Raw genomic sequence first — 24,942 nt, 5'->3', positions numbered from 1 at the left:
CGTGCCCATCACCACTGATTCACTTGACAATTCTCTATGTGTTTGAGAGAGAGAGAGAGACAGAGAGAAGTAGAAAAGTTTTCTGAATATTTTCCTTGAGAAGGTAGGTGCTGGGGACAGTCAGAGGCAGCTGTGTGGGTCCCCAGGCCTCTCCTAGAATACCTCCTCAGGACACCCCACTACCAAAGTATTTTCCAGTCTAATGGGTGGTCCATGTCATCTTCTGATGTGAGGGTCCCTATGGAAACAGGACTTTGTGAAACCCCTCTTTTCTGTCACTTAGCCTCAGCTTAGCCACTCAAAGCGCACTTTTGGGGTCACCTGGGACCCCCAGACCCCACCCCCTGGATTTATTCCTCAGTCTCTCCTCCCACCAGGTCCCAGCTCCACCCTAAGCTCTGCCCTTTTCATGGAGACCCATTCACCTTCAGGTCAGGGTTCCAGCCCCAGGTCCTCCTGAAACAGCTGTGTTGAGATATGTGTCCCAGGGAGCTGACCTCTGTCTTTCTGTCCATGCAGAGCAGCCTCTTCTCAATCCCTTTGTCCATGGTCTTTGTTGATGGAACCCCTGCAACCCCACCAGGGATGTACAGGAGAAGAATACAAGGTGAGACCAGGAATATGAACATGCCTCTAATGGAAAATGGGGTCAGGGGGAGAAGGAACTTCTCCATCTTTTCAAACGATGGGATGTGGCTGGTCCAGGGCCTCTTTCTTTCTGCTGTGCTGACAGCAGGACACATCCCCAGGTCACAGGGCTCCCCAGCCCCACTAATGAAAACCCATGAGTGAGGGTCCCTAACTCAACATCTGAGACCATTCTAGGGATCTAAGGGGTACATAGTGGTGAGAAGGTTGCGGCCTAGTGAGGGGCTCGAGTGGGGGTGGGGGGATCCCTCTCATTTTTGAGGAGGGGGTGGTGGAAACCAGGCCTGGGCTGGCCAGAGCTAGCCTGCCCCTCGCCCAGGCAGGATGCTGACATTGCCTTTCACACGCAGTGCAACCTGTACCGGGGCCAGCGGGGGCATTGTGGGCACATGTCTGAGCCACATGGGTGAGACCAGAGCTGTGTACTCAACACCTGACGGCTTGACTGGTGGCCTCTGCTCAGGGACCCTGTGTGCTGTCTCAGGGCTCTCCCCAGGGCTGTCCCCAGGGCTGAAACCAACCTCCATCCTCCTCAGTGTGTGGTGTGAGCTGAGCTCCAGCACCAGGATTCAAGGAGGGGCTGGACTGTCACTGTCACTGTCACCTATTTGCATGGACAGTCCCTCTTGTGGCAGAGGGTAGAGGAGAAAAGGAGGCCTGGGGCAGCCCAGCCCACTGTGGGGACTAAGTGCTGTATCACCACGGCCTGGACTCCTGTCCTCCATGTGCTCCTGTCTTACTCGGCCAGTAAGGACAAGCCTCAGGGACACAGGGCAGCCCTCTAGTTTGTGTCAGCCCCTCTGGCCGAGACCCTGTCCTTGTTCCATTACTTATGAGTATCAGGTCTTATGACAAGACCTTGTCCTTGTTCCATTATTTATGAGTATCAGGTTCCCTGTCCCAGCCTGTGCTGACCCAGCCGTCTCCCTGTCTGCATCTCGGGGAACAACAGCCAGACTCACCTGTACCCTGAGCAGTGGCTTCGGTGTTGGCGGCTACCACATATACTGGTTCCAGCAGAAACTGGGGAGTTCTCCCCGGCATCTGCTGAGGTTCTACTCAGATTCAAATAAGCACCAGGACTCGGGGGTCCCAAGCCGCTTCTCTGGGTCCAAAGATGCCTCGGCCAATGCGGGGCTTCTGCTCATCTCTGGGCCGCAGCCTGAGGACGAGGCTGACTATTACTGTGCTACATATCATGGCAGTGGGAGCAGCTAGTGTTACTCACGGTGACTCAGATAAGGAGGAAGTGAGACAAAAACCCCTAGGTCCACAGACCTTGTCTCCAAGCCTGTTTTATTGAGAAGCTTCTGTGGAGGCCCCTGTAAGGCAGACTTCTCTGTGGTGAGACCTGCCCTTGAGGAGGAAGCAGTGACACACAGATTATGCTGCAGCCTAAGACAGCACAGGTGTCCTAAGAGCACACATGCGTGAGGTAATAGAGCCCAAGTGCACACGCCCCAGGGCATTAATAAGAATAAATACTTATAAAGGAAAAATCTGAGTCTTTTCCTATCTATTGTATACTATTGTATCCCCTTTATTACTGTCGGCGAACAAGAATGTCCTGTCCCCTCAAAGATCCTTCTAGCTGGACTAAGAACTAAATTGATAAGAGACAGATAAAGAGGAGAAAATCAAACTTATTAGCATACATTCAGGGAACCACTCATACATAGAAATTCCAAAGAGTGTCAGGAAAAAAGAGACATGTATGTCATTCTAACTAAGGAGAAGGGTTAGGGGTCTAGGGCCTCAAAGGGAAGGAATGCAATTCACAGGAAGATGAAAAAGAGTAAATGTTTGGTAAACAAATGTTTGCCCTGCCATATAGATGGGTTACTCAGATATATTTATTTAACTTATTCTGGAAAGGCCATCCAATTTGGATTCTTCTATGTAGATAAAGGAAGGGCCAACATTTCTCTTGACCTCAAAGTGTCTCAGATTAACTTCAGCTCAAAATAATCCACATGAGAAAAGGGCCCATCTTGGGGCAACCCGACCTCAACCCCTACAGTTCCCTCCTCTGAAGCACCCCTGAAGTCTCACACATTCGAAGTTGAGCAGGTAGATTGTTACCTCTTGTGGAACCAGTCTCTTAATCTGACAATAGGTCAGTTCAGTTAAACTCATTTCAGGAGGCGGTGATGCTCTCAAAGGAGGCTCTCAAAGCTAGGCCCATATTGGGCAAGCAATCAGGTAACTGATAAGCAGCACTCTTATGGAAACAAAGGAAGAATGTAGGTTAATGGTTGGAACAAATTATAAACCCAGTACCTTGAGTCCTGAATTCTACCAGTGAGATATCTAGATGTCGGACTGGAAGCATCTTCAGATGGCATAGGTCAGGCGGTGGTGATGTGAAGGATTTCCCTGGTGGCAGTTTTGATGTCTCTAGTGACCTTCTTGAGGTGTCCACAGAGCAACAGGCAGGAAGATTGTCTATACATGAGCTTTTGTGGGGATTTCTCTGAAGTTTACATCAAGTCATTTCTATTCATTTTGCAGGGCTTCAGGAATAAAGGGAAGTTTGGTTTATCAAATGATTCCAGTTGTCAGAAACTGAGAGAAAAATAAAAAATTTTATCTTGAAGTGTTGTAGCCAGGCATTGGGAGACACTAGAAGAATCCAGGATCTAGTCCAGTTTATAATGATCAGTTGTAAAATTTAGTATCTACAAAGGTGTGTTACTGAAGCATATTTTTCTCTATAATCAACCCCATTTTTACTAAGGATAGCCAAATTAATAATAATGTGTTTGCAAAATGAGTCTAGATTTTTTAAAAAATGGCCTGATTATTTACATAATTCCAACAAGAAAGGTTGTTGACCATGTAAGTTCTTTAAAACCTGCTTTGCTAGAACTTTTATGAGGAATCTCTAGATGGAACTTATAACAGCCTCTTAAGGCCAAAAGCCAAGCCAAATTCTTGCCATCAGACTTCTTCTGTGATACCCATAGATTTGGATGAATTCCTCTCTTCTTGAGGTTCTCAAAATATCCTGAGGTTCCTGCACCTGCCAGGAAGTGACCTTCTTTACTCGGTGATGCTGCTGGGATCCCTGTGCAGGCTAATATTTCCAAGGGCTTTATTGGCTCCATAAGTTAACGTTAGGTCCTTAAAGCTGTCTGATCATATTCGAGTCTATGTATGCCTCTCTCAAATATGACATTCCAGCAAAGCCTTGATAATATAATCAATGTTTGCTATTGTGCCCTGTTACAAGAACAGATTCTTATTGAATTAATGCAAATAAATATATTGCCATAAAAATATAAGCATATTTACTGAGAGTTTCTGGATTTTGGAGAGATCAAGCAGGGAGAAAAGATAGATGTTTTAATTTGTTCACAAAGGTATATTTGATCAAATTGCTGTAAGTCAGCTTAAGATAAAAAGTTCTATTAAATCTAGAAAAACAAAGTCTTTTTGAGTCTGTAATGTTTTAAGAAAAGTCATAAAAATGTAATTATCTTCCTTAGTTTATTCAGTCCAATATTATCATTTATTTTTATTTTTAAATGTTTAATTCCAGTATAATTAACACACAGTGTTATATTAGTTACAGGTGTACAATATAGTGATTCAATAATTCTATACATTACTCAGTGCTCATCATGATAAGTGCACTCTTAATCCCCACCACCTTTCACTCATCCCTACCACCCACCTCCCCTCTGGTAACCAACAGTTTGTTCTCTATATTTAAGAGTCTTGTTTTTTTGTTTGTTCTTTTTTCTTTGTTAATTTGTTTTGTTTTTTAATATCCACGTATTAGTGAAATCATATGGTACTTATCTTTCTCTGATTGATTTATTTCACTTAGCATGATACCTTTGGATCCATCCATGTTGTTGCAAATGACGAGATTCTTTTTATGGCTGAGTAATATTCATTGTATATATACACCACTTTTCCTTTTTTTTTTATACGCAACTTTTTCTTTACTCATTCATCTATTGCTACATACTTGGGCTGCTTCCATAATTCAGTTATTGTAAATAATACTGCAGTAAACATAGGAGTGTATATATCTTTTTGAATTAGTGTTTTCATATTCCTTGGGTAAATAGCCAGTAGTGGAATTACCGGATGGTATCATATTTTATATTATTTTCTAAGATTTTATTTTTTTTATTTTTTTATTTTTTTTCCAACATTTATTTATTTTTGGGACAGAGAGAGACAGAGCATGAACGGGGGTGGAGCAGAGAGAGAAGGAGACACAGAATCGGAAACAGGCTCCAGGCTCTGAGCCATCAGCCCAGAGCCTGACGCGGGGCTCGAACTCACGGACCGCGAGATCGTGACCTGGCTGAAGTCGGATGCTTAACCAACTGCACCACCCAGGCGCCCCTCTAAGATTTTATTTTTAAGTAATCTGTATACACAATGTGGAGCTCAAACTTACCACTCTGAGATCAAGAGTCACATGCTACACCAACTAAGCCAGCAGGCACCCCTCATAATTTTATCTGAAGAATAAAAGAACCTCCATACTGTTTTCCACAGTGGCTATACCAGTCTGCATTCTCATCAGCAGTGGCTCCTTTTTCACATCCTCACCAACACTTGTTGTTTCTTGTGTTTTTGAATATTAACCATTCTGACAGGTATAGGGTGATATTGTGGTTTTGATTTGTATTTGCCTGATGATTAGTGACATTGAGCATCTTGTCATGTGTTTATTGGCCATTTCTGTGTCTTCTTTGGAGAAATGTCTGTTCATGTTCTGTCCATGTTTTAATTGGATTAGTTGGTTTTTTGGTGTTGAGTTGTATAATTTCTTTATATATATTGGGCACTAACCCTTCATCAGACATATCATTTGCAAATATCTTCTCCCATTCCTTAGGTTGTCTTTAAGTTTTGTTGATTGTTTCCTTTTCTGTAAAGAAGCTTTTTTTGTTTGGTTTGGTTTGGTTTGGTTTTAATTAATTTATTTTTTTAATCTACATCCAAGTTAGTTAACATATAGTGTAATAATTTCAGGAGTAGAATTTAGTGACTCATCACTTACATATAACACACGGTGCTCATCCCAACAAGTATCCTCCTTAATGCCTCTTATCCATTTAGCCCCTCCCTGCCCAACCACAACCCTTCCAGCAATCCTGTTTGTTCTCTGTATTTAAGATTCTTTTTTGATTTGTCCCCCTCCCTGTTTTTATATTGTTTTTGCTCCCCTTCCTTGATGTTCACCTGTTTTGTATCTTAAATTCCACATGAGTGAAGCCATATGATATTTGTCTTTCTCTGACGAATTTCCTTTAGCATAATACACTCTAGTTCCATCCATGTTGTTGCAAATGGCAAGATTTCATTCTTTTTGATCACCACAGAAGCTTTTTATTTTGATGTAGTTCCAATAGTTTATTTTTGTTGTTGTTTCCCTTGCTTCAGGAGATATATCTGGAAAAATGTTGCTATCTCTGATTCAGAGAAATGACTGCCTATGCTCCTTCTAGGATTTTTATGGTTTCAGGTCTCACATTTAGGTCTTTAATCCATTTTGAGTTTAATGTTATGTATGGTATAAGAAAATGATCCAGTTTCTTTCTTTTGCATTGAGCTGTCCAGTGTTCCTAACACAATTTGTTGAAGAGATTGTCTTTTTCCCACTGCATATTCTTGCCTCCATTGTTGAAGATTAATTGACCACATAATAATGGGTTTATTTCTAGACTCTATTCTGTTCCATTGATCTGTGTATCTATTTTTGTGCCATACTGTTTTGATTACTACAGCTTTGTAGTATATCTTGAAATTTGGGTTGTGATTCCTCCAGCTTTGTTCTTTTGCCTCAAGATTGATTTGGCTATTTGGGGTCTTTTGTGGTTCCATACAAATTTTAGGATTATTTGTTCTATTTCTGAGAAAAACGTTGTTGGTAGTTTGATAAGAATTGCATTAAATCTGTACATTGCTTTGAGTAGTATGGACATTTTCACAATATTTTTCTCCCAGTCTATGAGCATGGAATATCATTCCACTGGATGTGTCATCTTCATTTTCTTTCATCGTTGTTTTATAGTTTCCATAGTACAGATCTTTTACCTCCTTGGTTAAATTTATTCCTATATTATTAACCCTTGTTCTGCTTAATCCAGTTTTCCCACTAGCTCTGGAAATATTTATCTAGTTTAGTTTTATGATCTTCAAGTTATCAGAATTTGTCCTCAGAATTCCTTCCACAAATCTCACTTAAGATGAAGCACATTTGCAGGAAGCTTGTATAAACGAATCTGAGTAAAAAGATGTCTGTAATTATAAAACACTTAAAAATGGCCATGTGTTAGATCTGACTTGAGTTTATTATGATACAATTAACAAGGAAATTTTCTTATTTTTGTGACACACAGCACTTCAAGGTAATAACATAACAGGATAGAAGAGTTCTAGGAATTTCATGCAGTTTTTAAAACATGTATTATTTTTTAAATTTTAAGTTTATTTATGGAGAGAGAGAGAGAAAGAGTGTGTGTGTGTGTGTGTGTGCATGTGCAAGCAGGGGAGGCACAGAGAGAGAGGGAGAGAGAGAATCCGAAGCAGACTCTGCACTGTCAGTACAGAACCTGATTCAGGGCTCAAACTCACAGACCATAGATCATGACCTGAGCCAAAATCAAGAGTAGTTCACTTAACTGACTGAGCCACCCAGACACTCCAAAACATTTATTTTAATAAAATATCCAAAAATCTAAATAATATAAGAGGTTTTAGTATCACTTATATGGCAATCCTTCCCATGTAATTTAACATACCAAGAAAGTCTAATTACTATAATTTTTCATAAAATCTTTGAAGTATTCCAGGGACCTTCTTCATTTAGAATTCAATTTTGGGAAGTATGTCAAAAAATATCAAAAGGTTTGAACATTAGATTAAATAGGATCACAAATTGTTATGAAACAATATTTAACTATCCACTTAAGCAAAGTGACAAAAAAAAAATCCAAAGGCAAATACAGAAGGTTAAATAATTGTGAACAAAATTTAGCACTTTTAATAATGAGATTCAGTTTTTGGTTTTTATTTTTTTCTTCTGCACATAACTTCAAAGGTAAAGAAAAACTTCTATTTATAATTTCTTATTAAGAGCAGACTAATAGTTCAAGAGAACTTCTTTACTCACTTAAAATTGATCCTAATCTTAGCCAGTATTGACTATATAAAATGTCTTTCCACAGATTCCTTTCCCATAAACCTTTTAAAGACTTTCTTTCCTGCATTCACATTTTGTCCTTTGTTTTCCTTTTTGAATAACTAATCTCACCTTAGGTTAAAACCACCTTCCCCCCCTCAACAAAAATGTATGTTTATTTCTCTCTCTTCCTTTTTTTTTCCAAAAACACGTGTCTTACTCTCCTCACATAGAGTTATTCCCCTTGTTATTTCCAGCAGTCTTAATTATATTTATTAGAATTCTTAATTCTTAGAAACTTTAATTTCTAGTGAACACTAAGTACTAATTGATGAGGGACCATAAGGCAAGCTGAGGGCCAAGCACAAGCTAACAGTGCCACCCCCCCACCCCCACCCCCGCCCCATGGAATATGTGTGATATTCCTCAGGCATCCCTGGCTGCCTAAGAACAAAGAAAAGACAATCTTATCAATGTTATATCATCCTCATCAAGATGTAAGGGGGGTTAAGTGCTTGCCGTGGTGATGTGCAGAACAAAGGCAAATGAAAACTCAAATTCCCTTACTGCCTACAGCCCATTGACAAGTCCTTGAAACAGGAAGCATGACCTTCCTCTAGGAGCAGCAGCTGCCTGGATGATGACACTTTGCTAGGGGCAAAAGGGAATCTTGGCTTAACATTATTCTGACCCCCCAGAATCCTGTGAGTCTCCTTAAACACATAAAAATTCATTTGCAAACCTCCTTTATCTTAAACCCCCAAGTATATGTTGGCAATTATACACCAAGCATATGGCACCCAATATACATCTGAAGGATCTCATGACTGAGGTTTTACTAAGCATTAATAAATGACATTTTCCTAAAAACAGCCCCTCAAGCTCCTGGAAACCTTGCTTCCAAAATTCCTGAGAGACTTAGGCTGTTCCTAACCCCCTCCCAACCTGAAGGTATATAATCAGTCACTTTTCACAATCCCAGTGCAGGTCTTTCTGCCCACGTCCTGTCCCCATGCTTTAATAAAACCACCTTTTTGCACCAAAGACGTCTTCAAGAGTTCTTTCTTGGCCATTGGCTCCAAACTCCCACCATCACCCCAAAACCCCATCAGTAACAAATTGTGAACTATTACCTCAGAATTCTTTAGATTGGCACATTTATAATCATATTTTATAATTTCTACAAACATGTGCCTCTAATAGTCAATCTATTGGGGCGCCTGGGTGGCTCAGTCGGTTGGGCGGCCGACTTTGGCTCAGGTCGCGATCTCTCAGTCCGTGAGTTCGAGCCCCGCGTCGGGCTCTGGGCTGATGGCTCAGAGCCTGGAGCCTGCTTCCAATTCTGCGTCTCCCTTTCTCTCTGCCCCTCCCCCGTTCATGCTCTGTCTCTGTCTGTCTCAAAAATGAATAAAACGTTAAAAAAAATTTTTTTTAAATAATAATAATAATAGTCAATCTATTAATAAAACATACTTGTTCCTAACAGACCTAGATTTACCCCTAGTTTCTCTGTAACAAGACAAAAGTAGATAAACTATGGTCAGTATTTAATGTTTCATTATTTTATCTTATTTGAAAATTACCTTCATTGAAAAGCAATGAAATTTGCATTTCAAAGAATGGCTCCTAGATCCTAGAAAAGGGTAACAATTTACATCACAAAAGCACAGAGAGAGTATGTGAGTTTTCTCTAAGGAGGAGATTTGGAACAACTCTGTTATCAGAGTTCTGGTCAAAAGAGCCTTTTTAGAGGTTTATATATATTTTTTAAAGACTTCTTTCTTTCTTTCTTACTTTCTTTCTTTCATTCATTCTTTCTCTAGTATCACAAGATTGTGGGTTGTGTTTATATTTGAAAGATATGATAAAATTTATAATTTCAAGGGATAGAGAAAAATGCAAATTTTTACAAGTTTCAGAATAATTGCTGCTTAAAATTTATCTTATTTTTCTTAACTACAGAAACATTTAGTTTCAATAACCTGATCTTAGAGGGCACCTGTTGGGATGAGCACTAGGTGTTGTATGGAAACCAATTTGACAATAAATTTCATATTAAAAAAAATAATAACCTGATCTTAAATAATATCCACAAATGTTTTGAGAGGAATAGGCAAAGTTTGGGGATTGGTTAGGATGGGTGGGTTCTGCTTGTTTCTAGAGTTGCATTTCTGGTTTTGTAGAGATTCGTAAGACAAGGACAGTTGTTTCTAGCTCCCCCCAAAAAAATGGATTCTAGCCTGAATATCAAAGGACTGCCCCACCCACTTTTAACTAAATTTGCTTTTTCATAGGAGGGAGACATTTACTAAAAGGAGCATCAAAAGATTTATGCTTTTGAGGGGTGCCTGGGTGGCTCAGTCGGGTTAAGGTCTGATGTTGGCTCAGGTCATGATCTCGAGGTTTGTGAGTTTGAGCCCCGCGTCGGGCTCTGTGCTGACAGCTCAGAGCCTGGAACCTGCTTCGGATTCTGTGTCTCCCTCTCCCTCTGCCCCTTCCCTGCTCATGCTCTGTCTTTCTCTGTCTCTCAATAATAAATAAAAATGTTAAAAAAAAATTTTTTAAAGATTTATGCTTTGGAAAAGTCTGCATAAAGTACATTAACAAAAACGTTTTTTCTGACTATACACTTTAACCTTGGCTTGTATTAGTCCTTTTAGCCATTCACAGATCATTTGGAGGAGAGCCTAGGATAAGTTTTGGTCCTCTGTTTTCTCTGTGAAGGGGTAGTTGTAGTCAAATAAGCATTTTAGCTACTCTCTAAATTTGGATGATCTTGTAAAAGTAGAGGTAAAAAGACTTTATAACTAAAAATATCAGCTGTTTTCCAGGGGGAAAAAAGGCTTTTTGTGGTGGAGGGTCTAGGATGCACCACCAAAGGACATATAGCAATGCCTGAGGCTGGAAGAGCCTGGTTACAGAACCCTGGAAGGGAGGAGCAAAGGGAGCCTTCTTCCCAGTCTCTGGTGCTTTTGTTAAATTTATTTCCTGGCTTTCAGCATTTACAAGGCAATTTGTATACTTTGAACCTAGAGATTAGTCCTGAGTGCTCCCTGTAAATCTTGTAGGGAAAAGTGATTGAAACGGGAAGATGAGACTGGGTCTTAGGAAGGGGGATTTACATTACATGTGAACATTTACTTTGGTCTCAAGTTTAATTTCTTGTTTTTGTTTTCTTGTTTTTATTATTATTATTATTATTATTATTTTCTTGCCAAGGAAGTCCGTAAGGTTAATGTTTTACTGATAAGAGAATTGAGAGTTCTCTATAAAGAAAATTTTTCTTTTAAATGTAGCCAAATTAAAGATCCATTGTCTGGCCATTTTAGGCAGGGAAATTGAAGGGACCTCATCAGAGAAAAAGCTGGGGTTTTTTTCCCTTTGCTTCTTTTTAGGCTTCTATTCTTTCCAGAACCACTCTACACATGCCTTGTACTGCAAATAGCATATGTTCTCCTTGTCAGGGACAAGGGGTTAATGGTTTCTCTAGACTAGGTAACTTCTAAGGAAGGTCCAGTTGAGAATAACCAGAGGGAACTATCATATGCACATTCCAGACTACCTAACTAGTTCCTGGATGAGAGGACATGTGCACCAGACCACCAACCCCAATAAAAAAAAAAAACCAGACCCCCAAACGAACATAAGACTTCCTCTTTTCCTTTCTGAGTCTCTCAAACACTCACTCCATCTGTTATCTGCTCTCTCTATATCGTCAATAAACTCTGCTTTCGCCTCCTTCTGGCCCACGTTCTATTTCCATCCTCTCAAAGCCAAGGATCCTCTTGGCTGGCTGGTCTGAGGGGCATCCTCTGGGTCTTCGGATCTGCCCTGACAGCATCACATTGATAAGTAGGATCTATTAATAGCAATTCAAACCAATAAACCTTGTAATGGCTTAACCAAAGACAAAAGAGGCATCCAGAGAGAGGATAGCTGATGCAGCCCCAGGATCCAAAAGTTTACTCAAGTTAATCGAAGAAAGCAAAGGCCTTCATTGTAATGGCAGTAAGGATGATGTAGTGATTATGCTATGTCAAATCTCCCAAAAAATCTTGATACGCCTCCAGTCACAGACCCACTAATCCATGACACCAGGCAGGTGTTACAGGAATGGAAATTTCCAGTACTAACAAGCAATGAGGGCTGAGATGACAAAGGTTTCTATGAGCTGCAAGGTCTTACGGCAAACTCCCCTGAGAGCCGGCATGGCAGAGAGACAGAGATAGATAGACAGAGAGACAGAGAGAGATGGGAGGGGTTACCCCCAGTCTGTTTGACTGGCCACCAAGGTGCACCCCAGTAAGAGCAACCTCTGGATGATGGACACCAGAAGGAACGTTCTCATTGGTCACAAACCAACCCTTTAAGGACATAGAACAAAAAGAAAGAAGAATCATTATCCTATTTTTCTTCTGGCTAAGCCTTGGTCTCTTCGAGCCATTCCAATACCTAGGAGGGATATGCCCTGTGGACTGTTTGGTGCTTTACAGTGTACCTCATTGCACGGAAGTTTCTTGGGGTTGGTAGATGACCTAGTGTCAATCTAACCTGTTCCTGGACCAATTTACACTAACACAGGAGACTTCTTGAGACGGCAAGCACTAAAACAGCTTTTAAGTGTTGACCTGTGCCACTACTTTTGTAGCTTTGGCTTCCATGGTGTCCTCTTAGCAACAGCCTGTAACCCACAGCAGAGTTTGTCCAAACAGATGTCAGTCTGATGAAAACATGGAACTCACCAGTCTGTGGGCCAGCTCCAACAGAAGCCTTCTAGGGGCTATGCCTGCCTTCTACCATATGTAATTCCTTTTTAAATGTTTTTTTAATGTTTTTTTATTTATTTTTGAGACAGAGAGAGACAGAGTATGAGCAGGGGAGGGGCAGAGAGAGAGTGAGACACAGAATCTGAAGCAGACTCCAGGCTCTGAGTTGTTAGCACAGAGCCCGACGTGGGGCTCGAACTCACGAACCACAAGATCATGATCTGAGCCAGAGTCATACGCTCAACCGACTGAGCCACCCAGGCACCCCTACCATATGTAATTCCTTTTTAGGATACATGGCACTAAAGACACAGACAAAGGAAAACAAAGACCATCTCTGGGAGGAGATTGATTAATAACCAAAGAGTCATCTACCAAATTCAACCAAACTGTCGCTAAACCCAAGGAACTAGTTCTACAATATTTGTTCTTGCCAATCTAAATTTAAAAAGAGAGAAAAATACCTGACACTACTTCCACTCCATCAAACTGTGCAGACAGAGATTCCTGGAGATGGTAGGAAGTCTTACATTCTACTGGCTGTATATCAGACGTTCTAGGCCTCAGCTATAGCATACAGGGTGAGCCATGTTCAGTAAGTTCAAAAGTCCTGCCCACTACAACTGTCAGGGAGGGAGAATTTCCTCTGCTATTAAAGGCCCTTCTAGCTGGACTAAGAATCAAATTGAAATGGGACAGAATAACAGAAAAAAATCAAATTTAGTTTCATACTAATGAAGGTTACACACACACACACACACACACACACACACGAACTTCCAAAGTTAGGCAACATGAGGCTTATCTGACATCCTAGTTAAGGAGAAGGGTAGGGGTCTGGGGACACAAAGGGGAGGAAGACCCTCAGCAGGAAGATGAAAGGAGATGTTTGGAAAACAAAGGTTGCCCTGTTATACTGGTAAGTTTCTTAGGTAAAGAGGAATCTGTATTAATAGTTGTGTTCTTCAGACAGGCAGGCAGCTGAAGGGGAGGTGAAAACTTCCTGGATTGGTAGAGTTGCGATTGCTTTTAACACAATACAATTTTCATGCCAAAGATGCCCATCTTGAGGATCCCTGTCTTGGCCCTCCATCATTAACTTGACTGTGGTGATACTTTCATGTGTCTATCTACCTCTTGAAACATCGTGTTTTTGAAAACTTTAAATATGTGTATTTGAAGTGAAGTTACTTATATCTGAATAAAATTGTCACAAACATCTTCCAACCTCTTCAATATAAAACCATCTTTCTTATCTGTCTGGATCACCCTGGTTGTCCAGCTGTCCCATGCAGCCATCACTGTCTAGCAATTGTTTCTTCACCATGAGTGTCTGCTACTATGTCTCTGAGTATTGCACACTCTGCTACTTCTACTAAGAACTCTGCCCCTGAAAGGGCGGGCCTACGCCGGCCGACTCCATCTTGTTCTGTGTCCTTCACCTTGACCACACCTCCTCCCCTTGAGTACCCCCCCCTCACCTGCCTAACAGGACTCGGACCCTTCCCCAGGACCCTTCCCCAGCCAATTGGCTGAGGCCATAGCCATTACCTCACCAACTGCCCCCAGGCCCCAATAAAACCTTTGTCCTTTTGAAACTCGCTTTCTCCCTGGTATCTCACCACTGCATCAGTGCAGGTAGGGGATTGAGCTCGAGGCAGCTCGAATAAAGGCTCTTTGCTTTTGCATCGGACTTGGCTCCCTAGTGGTCTTTGGGGATCACTAATTCTGGGCATAACATTTGGGGGCTCGTCCAGGATCCCCAAGACCCCTATGGGACCCCCGACCCGGAGAGCCTGACTGGCCACGGTTAGCGTCTGTTTGTTCTGTCTTTTCTGTGTGAGCTCATTTCTGGAATTCTGGTAGTGCCCGATGTAGTCTAAGTGGACGCACTGGAGGACCACGGGCCGGGAGTTTCAGAAGACATTCTGATCCTCCCTTCTGGAGGGACGTGGAATCCCCTCAAAGGTCTGAGATGAGGCGGGTCACTCCCGCTGGTGGGCGTGAGGCCATCGTCTTTGGAGGGATGTGGAATCCCCTCAAATGTCTAAGCTAGCTCTCAGTTTTGCTTCCATGGAGTTGGAAGACTTTCTAGGGGCCCTCTGTTTGTCTGTTTTTGTGTTTCTCTGTTTTGTTCTGTGGACTTACTGGACGGACGTTATGGGACAGAGTCAGACTACTCCTCTAAGTATTATGATTGATCACTTTAAGGATGTGAGGGGAAGAGCTAACAACCTCAGTGTGGAAATCTGAAAGGGTCGGTTGCAGTTTTTTTGTTCTAGCGAGTGGCCAACTTTCAATGTCGGATGGCCACCAGAGGGGACCTTCGACCTCCCTACCATCCACTGAGTCAGGAGTATCATCTCTCAGCCTAAGACAGGCCATCTTGATCAGCTCCCTTACATTATCACTTGGCAGGACCTTGTAGAAGACCCACCCTCTTGGCTTAAGCCCTTCCTAGCCCTGCTCCCTCTGGAGCCAAAACCCATTCTTGCTTTGCAGGAGACAGAGAAGAGGAAACGTCTTACCCAGCCTTCAGCACCCCTCTTCCCTGTCCTACAGGGGGGGTACTGAAGAAGAATTAATTTTTCCTCCCCCATATAACCCCTCTAGGATGCCGGAAGAACACCATCCTCCCCCTCCGGGGGAGGCAGATGCTGTTCCGAGAGCGGGAGGTGGAAACGCTCCAGTGGGAAGCCCGCCCTTTACTAGACAAAGGGCTCAGAGGGAGCAATCCACCTCCGCTGCCGACTCCACTATTCTGCCCCTGCAAGCCACCGGACCCCCAGACGCGGAGGGGAATCAGCCCCATCACTATTGGCCTTTCCCCACTAGTGACCTCTACAATTGGAAAGCTCAGAATCCTAAGTTTTCCGAGAAACCGGCAGGGCTTATTGATTTATTAGACTCTGTTCTTTTTACCCATCAGCCCACGTGGGACGATTGCCAGCAGCTTTTGCAGGTCCTGTTCACGACTGAAGAAAGAGAAAGAATCCTCAATGGGGCCCGAAAACTAGTTCCGGGTGCAGACGGGAATCCCACCACCAACCAGGCTCAGATAGATACCTCCTTCCCCTTAACTCGGCCCCAGTGGGATTTCAACACGGCAGAAGGTAAGGAGAGGCTCCGGGTCTACCGCCAGACTCTAATGGGGGGTCTCTGAATGGCTGCTAGAAAGCCAACCAATTTGGCCAAGGTAGGAAATGTACAACAGGGAAAAGATGAATCTCCGGCTGCCTTTTTAGAACGGATCATGGAGGCATTCCGTACCTATACCCCCATGGATCCAGAGGCTCCGGAAAGCAAGGCAGCTGTTATCATGGCCTTTATAAACCAATTGGCTGTAGACATTAGGAGAAAATTACAGAAAATAGATAGATTAGGAGAAAAAAGTCTGCAGGACTTACTGGTGGTAGCCGAAAAGGTATATAATAACTGGGAGCCTCCTGAGGACAAGCAGGCTCGCGCCATGGCAGCTGCCAGCAGTAAGCAGACTTGAGACCTGGCCAGAATACTACTAGCTACCACTGCTGACTTCCCCGAGGAACGAGACCGCCGTCTCTGGCAGCTGGCAGACAACGCAAGAAAAGGTAAAAGAACCACCAAGGGGGGAAGCAGAGGCTGCAGAAGGATCAGTCCGCATACTGCAAGGAGAATAGGGCATTGGGCCCGAGATTGTCCAAAAAGGGCCGGCGGGAAGGGAAGCAAGACTGATTGAGTAAAAGTCCTAGAGCTAGATGAACTAAGTGATTAGGGGAGTCAGGGTTCGGACCCTCTCCCCAAACCCAGGGTAACTCTTAAAGTGGAGGGGACCCCTATTGACTTCCTTGTCGACACCAGAGCACAACATTCGGTCCTCCGCACCCCACAAGGAAAACTAGCTAGCAAGAAGCCCTGGGTACAAGGGGCAACTGGTATGAGCCAGTATTCATGGACTACCCGAAGAACAATAGATTTGGGAACGGGCCGGGTATCCCACTCCTTTATGGTAATACCAGAATGTCCCTACCCGCTGTTAGGACGGGACTTACTGACCAAGATTGGAGCTCAGATAACTTTCAGACAAGGGGGGCCTCAGGTCACCGATGGCAAGGGCCACCCCATCCAGGTCCTGACCATGAAACTGGAGGATGAATACCTCCTCCACCAGGAGGCGCTCCCGAGAGAGAATAATATAGACAGATGGCTACAAGAATTCCCCTTGGTTTGGGCAGAGACAGGGGGGATGGGACTAGCCGCTCACAGGACCCCAGTCCTGGTAGAGCTCAAGCCAGGAGAGAGTCCGGTAAGGATCAAACAATACCCCATGTCTCAGGAGGCTTGGAAGGGGATCCAGCCACACATCCGGAGACTACGGGGGCGCCTGGGTGGCGCAGTCGGTTAAGCGTCCGACTTCAGCCAGGTCACGATCTCGCGGTCCGTGAGTTCGAGCCCCGCGTCAGGCTCTGGGCTGATAGCTCAGAGCCTGGAGCCTGTTTCCGATTCTGTGTCTCCCTCTCTGCCCCTCCCCCGTTCATGTTCTGTCTCTCTCTGTCCCAAAAAAAATAAATAAACGTTGGAAAAAAATTTTTTTTTAATAAAATAAAATAAAATAAAATAAAATAAAATAAAAAAATAAAAGCTGAGTGACTAGCGCAGTAGAGTCTCAGGGTGGAGCAGAGATCAGAGGAAACAAATATACAGGAACAGCCCCTTCTCCCAGAGGCCACAGAAGGAGATGAGATGCCTGGGACAGCCCAGGTCCTGCAGTGGGGTCTTGGCAGGTATGTGTTAACCATGGTATGGATGCTTCTCTTGCATGTGCTCCTCTCTCATTGCAGTAAGGACCATCCTCAGTGATCCAGAGAAGCCCCCAAGCCTATGTCAACCCCTTTGGATGAGACCCCCAAGTAGCTTCACCTTCATCCCTGCTCCACCATCTGTGAGTGTCTCTGTATCCATAGAAGAATCTGCCAGACTCATCTGTACCCTGAGAAGTGGCATCATTGTTGGTAATATATATATATATATATATATATATATATATATAGGCACCAGAAGAAACCGGGGAACTCTCCCCAGTATCTCCTGAAATTCAACTCAGAGTCAGATACACACCAGGGATCCCAAGTCCCCTGTCATTTTCTGGGTCCAAAAATGCTTCAACGAATTCAGGTGTTCTAATATCTCTAGACTCCAGTATGGGGACAAGGAGACTATTACTGTCTCATTATGCCAAGATAATGCAGTATTCCAGACCCACAGGGAAGTGAGACAAAATTCCCCTTTACTCTCTAGGCCTGCTGACGTTCCTTGTCAGGTGGCTCAGGGGGTGATTTCTGTTGTCAGATCTTCAACAAAGAAAATCTGTTTCCTGGAAACAGATGATTTCACAGTGTCATATCCCTTACTTCAACTAAATTTTGTTTTTTAATTTTGTTAACATTTATTCATTTTTGAGAGACAGAGAGAGACAGAGCATGAGTGGGGAAGGGGCAGAGAGAGGGAGACACAGAATCCGAAGCAGGCTCCTGGCTCCGAGCTGTCAGCACAGAGCTCGATGCAGGGCTCCAACTCACGAACCACAAGATCATGACCTGAGCCGAAGTCAGGCACTCAACCGACTGAGCCACCCAGGTGCCCCTAAATTTTTAGACTGATAACTTATTCTGACCGTGTTCATGTTTTCAAAGGAAAACTTGCTTGCACAGAGATAAAAATTCCTCAGAAGATATGTTAGAGGCCAAAAGATGTTGATTCCAGTTCTGGTTCTAGTGGCAGCTCACAGACGTTTCTGGTCTAAGTGTTTCAATATGGGTTTCAGGTTACAAAACCAACATGCAGAAATGAATGGTAGTCTATACAGAAGCAATAAACCATCAACACTTAAAAATAAAAATAATGCCATTTATAATGACATAATTTTGAAATTCTTAAGGATATATTTAGAAAAATTGGAAGACATACATGGAAAACTATAAAACACTGTAAGAGAAATGAAAGAAAACTTGAATACATGACTACATATTCCTTGCTTATGGAACAAAATGCAGGATTTGGCTAAGGTAATGAATTTAAATTTTTCAGCTAATACCTGGTGCCAACAGCTTTCTGGCACAAAACAAACAAATGGAATATCCCTCCATTCTTAAGAAAATATTAGAAAATAGAATTCAGTTATATATACTATAATAAGAAGTATATGCCATGACCAAATAGAGTTTATTTCAGGGATGCAAGTCCTGTTTTATATTCAAAAACCAATCAATGCAATCTCCTGTATTAACAGACTAAAGGAGAAAAATCCCATAATCTTATCAATCAATATGGAAAAAGCATATGACACAATTCAAAACCTATTCATGATAATAGATGAGAATGACTAAATGAATATGATAAATATTCGCAGAGAATGAAAACTAGAGGAGCACACCCTCAGCTTGATAAAGAAAACTATAAAATTCCAATAGCTAAACACATGAAGATGAATCACTAAAAGATTTTCTCTTCGCGTAGAGACCAAGGCAATCATGTCCAGTCTCAACACTGCTGTTGAGAGGACTGGATGTGCCCGACAGAACCATAAGGCAAGAAAAATAATGAGAGATATACAGACTAACAAGAGACATTGTCCCTATTTTCAGGGACGAGAATGGTCTACAAGAGGAAACACAAAGAAAGCTACAAATATTTATATAAATATAAATTTGAGGAAAAATAAGTAATTTCAGGAAGGTCATATTACAAGATCAACATAGAAAGATCATTTAGATGTACATACTTGCAATAAACATGTGAAAACTGAATTAAAATACCACTAAAACCACTCAACAATGAAATCTGGTGCATATGTAACAAAACACGTACAGGCCATGGATGCTGAAATCTGGACAATCCTGGTACGTGTAATCAAAGTGGATCTAAAACAATGGAGAGACATATTCTGTTCATGGATTAGAAGTCTCAGTATAGTATAGATGTCAATTCTTCCCGAATTGTATAAAAGTTAAATTCAGCCCCTATCACAACAAGACAGAGTGGCATGGATAGAAGGATAGACACATTGGTCAATGTAACAGAACAGAAAACCCAGAAACAGACCCATGAAACTATGGGTAAGTATTTTTTTTTAAGGTTTATTTATTTTTGAGAGAGAGTGTGTGTGTGCACGAGTTGGGGAAAAGCAGAGAGAGAGGGAGATGCAGAATCTGAAAGCAGGCTCCAGGCTCTGAACTGTCAGCACAGAGCCCGATGCAGGGCTTAGACCCATGAGCCGTGAGATCATGATCTGAGCTAAAGTTGGAGGCTCAACCAACTGATCCACCCAGGCGCCTCTTGATAAGTACTTTTGACAAAGTTGCAACAAAAGTCTTTCAGGGGAGGAAAGATGGCCTTCTGGAGAGACAGCCACAGAACTATGGGATATCCACAGGGAGAAACGAATTTCACCTAAAGTTCTCCCCTTATAAAAAAATTCACTAAATGCATCATAGACATAATGTATAACATAAAGCTATAAATGTTTAGAAGAACACATGGGAGAAAATCTTCAGGATCTAAGGTTTGTATAAACATGTTTAGACAAGACACCAACAGCACAACCTATACAATTAAAAAATGATAAATTGTACTTCATCAAAGATAAATCCATTGCTTTTCCTTTACTTTGTAAATTAGTAAGATGATGAAATTCGCTGAAGAACTCAATTTATGAGAGAGTAGTTGGAATCCATTGTTTTAATGCAAAGGAGTTTTAAAATACTCAAAACATGCATATTCTAAATCACATATCAAGGGAGGGATATGACAGATGTAGTTCATCTTCTCTGGGTGCCAGCAACTTAAGTTTTAATTTAGGTAAATGTTTGCATCTCCCACAAGCCAGTACTCCCGAAAGTGAAACATGCTACAGGGGTAAGCATAGTGGCAGCACTATGGGCCACACCTTCAATGGATCAGACCACTGATGTGTGAACACACAGGGACTTGGTGAGCTGCAGAAATCAGCAGGACTCAGAGCTTTGGGCCATGGCCAGATGAGTACCCCAGGACCAGCAGGAGGTGCTGTGGGACTGACCTGTGGTCCCTACACAGCTACTAAGTGAGGAACATACACTCAAAGGAGGCTGGTGGGGGCTGGGCCCTGTGCTCCCTGATGGGGACTCAGCAGCTGTGTCCTCTCTGGCCTGGCTTGTGCCCTGAGCAGGGATCTGTATGTTGTGCCAGCAGGTGCTTCCTCCCCGGGCTCTCCCCAGGGGTGAAGCCAACCTCCATCCTGCTCAGTGTGTGGTGTGAGCTGAGCTCCAGCACCAGGACTCAGGGAGAGTTGGACAGTCAGTGGATAGACCCCATTTGCATGGACAGCCCCTCCTGTGCAGGGGGTGGAGGAGAAAAGAAGGCCTGGGGCAGTCCATTCCACTGTGATACCAGGGCCTGTGTCACCATGGCTTGGACTCCTGTCCTCCTCGTGCTCCTCTCCCACTGCACAGGTAGGGACAGGCCTCAGGGACACAGGGAAGTCCTCCAGCTGATGTCTGACCCTGTGGCTCAGATCCTGAAAAACTCTACCCTTGTCTCTACCCTATCACCCATGAGTGTCTGTGTTTGCAGGTTCCCTGTCCCAGCCTGTGCTGACCCAGCCGCCCTCCCTGTCTGCATCTCCGGGAACAACAGCCAGACTCACCTGCACCCTGAGCAGTGGATTCATTGTTGGCAGCTATAGCATGCAGTGGTACCAGCAGAAGTCAAGGAGCCCTCCCTAGTATCTCCTGTACTATTACTCAGAACATATAGATACCAGGGCTCTGGGGTCCCCAGTCACTTCTCTGAATCCAAAGATGCCTCAGCCAATGCTGGGGTTCTGCTCATCTCTGGGCTCCAGCTTTAGGACGAGGGTAATTATTACTGTCAGATCTGACACAGCAGTGCTGCTCATAGGGACACACACATGGGAAAGTGGGGCAGATATCTCAGCCTGCTCAGAACCCCGGACACTGACTGACTCTCTTGCAATTTAAAATAACTTGAATACACACTGACCATACTTGGAAGTAGCTTGTGGGTCACAATGTCCTTCCTAACAGTTTCCTATGCACCCTATGTGACCTCTGGAGAAACAAAAACCAAGACAACAAAAAACCCACGATGACACAGAAACTTTGCTTAGTGATCCAAGTTGTAAAAATCAGAGCCTTTTGAGCTGGTTTTTTTTTTCTCTTTATGACAGCTAACAATTTTTTTAGGTTTCTTGTTGGTCAGGGCCTGAGGACCATCCCAGGAGGTAGACAGTCCTCCACAGTATGGACTCTGTTCCTGCAGGGTTCAGAGCAGAGACCCTCCCTTCTCTTTCAGGTTCCTGTGCTCAGGGCTGGCTGAAGCTGTGTCCAGAGACAAGGTACTAGGATGTGAGATGCTATGTGAGGACACAGGCCAAAGAAGAATTTTAGGCATCGAGCTGTCTTGGAACCTTTGCTGGGTACCCGAGCTTTCAGTTGTGATGTTGGGGTGGGCATTTAGGCAAAATTCCCAAATTCAGGAAAACAAAGAAAGATTGAAAACCTTACACATTGGAGGATTTCAGTATGTCAGGATGAATAAATGCCATGTGGTTAGTTGGATTGGACCCTGGAACAAAGAATGACATTAGTGGCAAAAATAAAAATAAAGATAAAAATAACAGAGACTTGTGAAATCTGGATAAAGTCTGCAGTATCATTAATATCATTTGACCACTGTTCAGTTTTTGTTTTACTAAATATGCCATGGTTATGCACGATGTTTTCGTTAGAATAATCTGGGTGAAAAGTATTGAGAGATCTCTGAATCTTTGCATTTTTTTCCGTAAACATAAAATTATTACAGAATAAAAGTTTCAACACACAAACACATGGGGAATAAAAAAGAATTAAAATATATCCTAGTTAGAACTCCAGTTCTCCTCCATCCATGATTTTACCGGGTCCTGGGGGAGCTCACTTTAACCCCATCCCTCAGCAGGGAGACTGAATATGGTGCTACAAGGCAGAACTGGTCAGCACTCCTGTACCCCTGCTGGTGACCATGGTGCCAGTGAGGAGCTTATTGTGGACTCCCACCTGACATTAACATACTAATAAGGGGATGGAAAGCAGGGGAGCTGGCCCTGCAGTTGACCACTCCCCTCCCTGGTGCCAGTGAGGGTATGGGGCCCAGTGAGCTGCTAAGCACTGATCCTAGGCAGCAAAGCAGCTCCATTCAGACCTGTGTGACCCTCCCTGGGGTCAGCAGGGAGCTTGTCCCACTCCCAACCTGATGAGAACTGGGAGGTGACAATCAATGCCCCACTTTTTCCAGGACAAAGTCAGCAGCACAGCAGAGGGGGTGAGCACTCCACATCCTCTGAGGCCACTGGGAAACTGACATAGAACCCCTGAGATCCTGTTGCACCTCAATGAGAGGATCGAATGGTTGAAGGAAAATAATTAGGGACCCAACATCCCATGATATAATATCCCAAATATCCAGGATCTAGTAAAAAATATCACCCGTCGTGTCAAGAACCAGGAAGACCAAACCTTGAATGAGAAAGGAGAATCTACTGTCACCAACACTGAAACGACTCACATGCTGAAATTATGGGACAGATGTTTTTAGGCAACAATCATAATATTCATTTGATGAGCAGCTACAAATACGCTTGGAACAAAGGGAAAAGACAGAAATACAGACTTGAAATAGATGTCATCAAAACAAATGGAATTTATAGAACTGAAAAATACAACAGATGAAACTGAAAAGGAAGACTCTCTGGAGAGACTCAAGAGTGGGTGACATTTATTATTCACTTGCTTCTTGAAAGCAAGAACAGGTTCCCTCTACAGGATTCTCACCGCCATGAACAGACTCTTAAGGATGCCACCAGGGGGCACTGTGTGCCTGCTCAAAGCTGCCAAGGCCTGAAAGTAACTGAAATGGTTCCAACTGAACGGGCCCTGCACCCATGCCCACTGGCCTGAGTTAGAGGTGACAGCAGCTGCTTCCTCCCAAGGGTCAAATTCAGAGCTCTTAACCACCCCAGACATACTCTTTGTAGGAAATCTACGAGTAGGGCTGAGGACCCAGTACCAAATGGAGTTCATATTTGCATAATGTAATAACGTAACACCAAACATACCCTTGACTCCTGAGCTGTGGAGGAGATAAAAGAGACAACCCAGAGACTAGCACCAGCTCTAAGGCCAGGGACCTTTGGAAAGTCCACTCCATGACCCGGACTCCTCTCTTCCTCTTCCCCCTCCTCACCCACTACCCAGGTTCATGGAGATTTCAGAGGTCAGACTTTGGAGGGATCCCTCTGCCTTTATGCTTCATTCCTAACATGTGTCTATTTTCATTTCAGGGACCAGTTCTCAGGCTGTGGTGACTCGGGATCCCTCACTGACCGTGTCCCCAGGAGGGACAGTCACTCTCACCTGTGGCTCCAGCACTGGAGCAGTTATCGATGCTCACTATCAATACTGTTCCATCAGAAGCTTGGACAAGCCCCCGGGACACTGGTTTTCAACACAAATAGCAAACACTCCTGGACCTCTGCATGGTTCTTAGGCTCCCTCCTTGGGGGCAAAGCTTCCCTGACCCTCACAGGGGCCGAGCCCTAGGACGAGGCTGAGTACCACTGCGGGCTACACTATAGTGGTGCTTGGCACAGTGGGAGACCCAGATGAGGAAAGAAGACACAAACTTTTGTTTAACAGAGTGTGGGTACAAACAAAACCATGTGATGTTGGCATCACATGACTAGATACCATGTGACTAGATACCTGAGTTCTCAGGTTAGCCTAAATGTTGACCATCCATAGACAGTGATGCAGAGTCTGAATTGCTTCCCATTCCTGTTTGAGTCCTAAAGTGGAGCAAATATATGAATGTCTTGGGAGGAACTGGTCCACAAAAAGTAGGTTTCAATTATTTTGTATTAGACAAAGAACGGTACGTGCCTGGATCAGAACTAAAAACTGAGGTCAAACACATTTCCTCCCAAAAAAAAGGAACATCTCTAATATTCCTTGTCATCTAAGGACAAACGGAGGAAACCCTCATTTTGTATATTTCTAAAGTTTATTGGGGCACCTGGCTGACCCAGTTGGCAGAGCATGTGACTCTTAATCTCAGGGTTGTGAGTTCGAGCCCCACACTGGGTGCAGAGATTATGTAAATAAATAAATAAACTTTAAAAAATTATTTTTAAATAAATAAAGTTTATTTTATTCGGTTGCATTTTTTTTTCTTTTTCTTTTTTTTTTCAACGTTTATTTATTTTTGGGACAGAGAGAGACAGAGCATGAACGGGGGAGGGGCAGAGAGAGAGGGAGACACAGAATCGGAAGCAGGCTCCAGGCTCTGAGCCATCAGCCCAGAGTC

General features: G+C 43.2%; 1 protein-coding gene, 2 long non-coding RNA genes, 1 pseudogene and 3 gene segments (V, D, J or C); 5 read left to right on the top strand and 2 right to left on the bottom strand.

The window, feature by feature from the left end:
• The window catches only part of LOC125148931 (immunoglobulin lambda variable 5-37-like), a 1,027,427-nt gene that overhangs the window by 550,060 nt on the left and 452,425 nt on the right, over nucleotides 1-24,942 (top strand).
• Nucleotides 1-24,942, bottom strand: part of LOC125148968 (uncharacterized) — an 863,358-nt gene that overhangs the window by 387,155 nt on the left and 451,261 nt on the right. The gene's annotated exons all lie outside the window — the stretch shown is intronic.
• LOC125148944 (immunoglobulin lambda variable 5-37-like) overlaps nucleotides 1-24,942 on the top strand; it is a 657,272-nt gene that overhangs the window by 184,689 nt on the left and 447,641 nt on the right.
• The window catches only part of LOC125148935 (immunoglobulin lambda-1 light chain-like), an 899,300-nt gene that overhangs the window by 446,084 nt on the left and 428,274 nt on the right, over nucleotides 1-24,942 (top strand). The gene's annotated exons all lie outside the window — the stretch shown is intronic.
• Nucleotides 1-24,942, top strand: part of LOC125148936 (immunoglobulin lambda variable 5-37-like) — a 647,249-nt pseudogene that overhangs the window by 202,566 nt on the left and 419,741 nt on the right.
• The window catches only part of LOC125148937 (immunoglobulin lambda-1 light chain-like), a 498,673-nt gene that overhangs the window by 58,317 nt on the left and 415,414 nt on the right, over nucleotides 1-24,942 (top strand).
• On the bottom strand, nucleotides 1,648-19,492 carry LOC125148987 (uncharacterized). Its single transcript, XR_007145766.1, has 3 exons — nucleotides 19,482-19,492; nucleotides 9,049-9,053; nucleotides 1,648-1,862 (listed from the first exon to the last, which is right to left on the bottom strand). It is a non-coding gene; the product is annotated as an uncharacterized LOC125148987 (long non-coding RNA).

This window comes from Prionailurus viverrinus, chromosome D3, assembly GCF_022837055.1.
Source record: "Prionailurus viverrinus isolate Anna chromosome D3, UM_Priviv_1.0, whole genome shotgun sequence".
NCBI lineage: Eukaryota > Metazoa > Chordata > Mammalia > Carnivora > Felidae > Prionailurus > Prionailurus viverrinus.
Note: the sequence above shows the minus strand (reverse complement) of the source record. Positions and strands in the feature narration are given on the sequence as shown.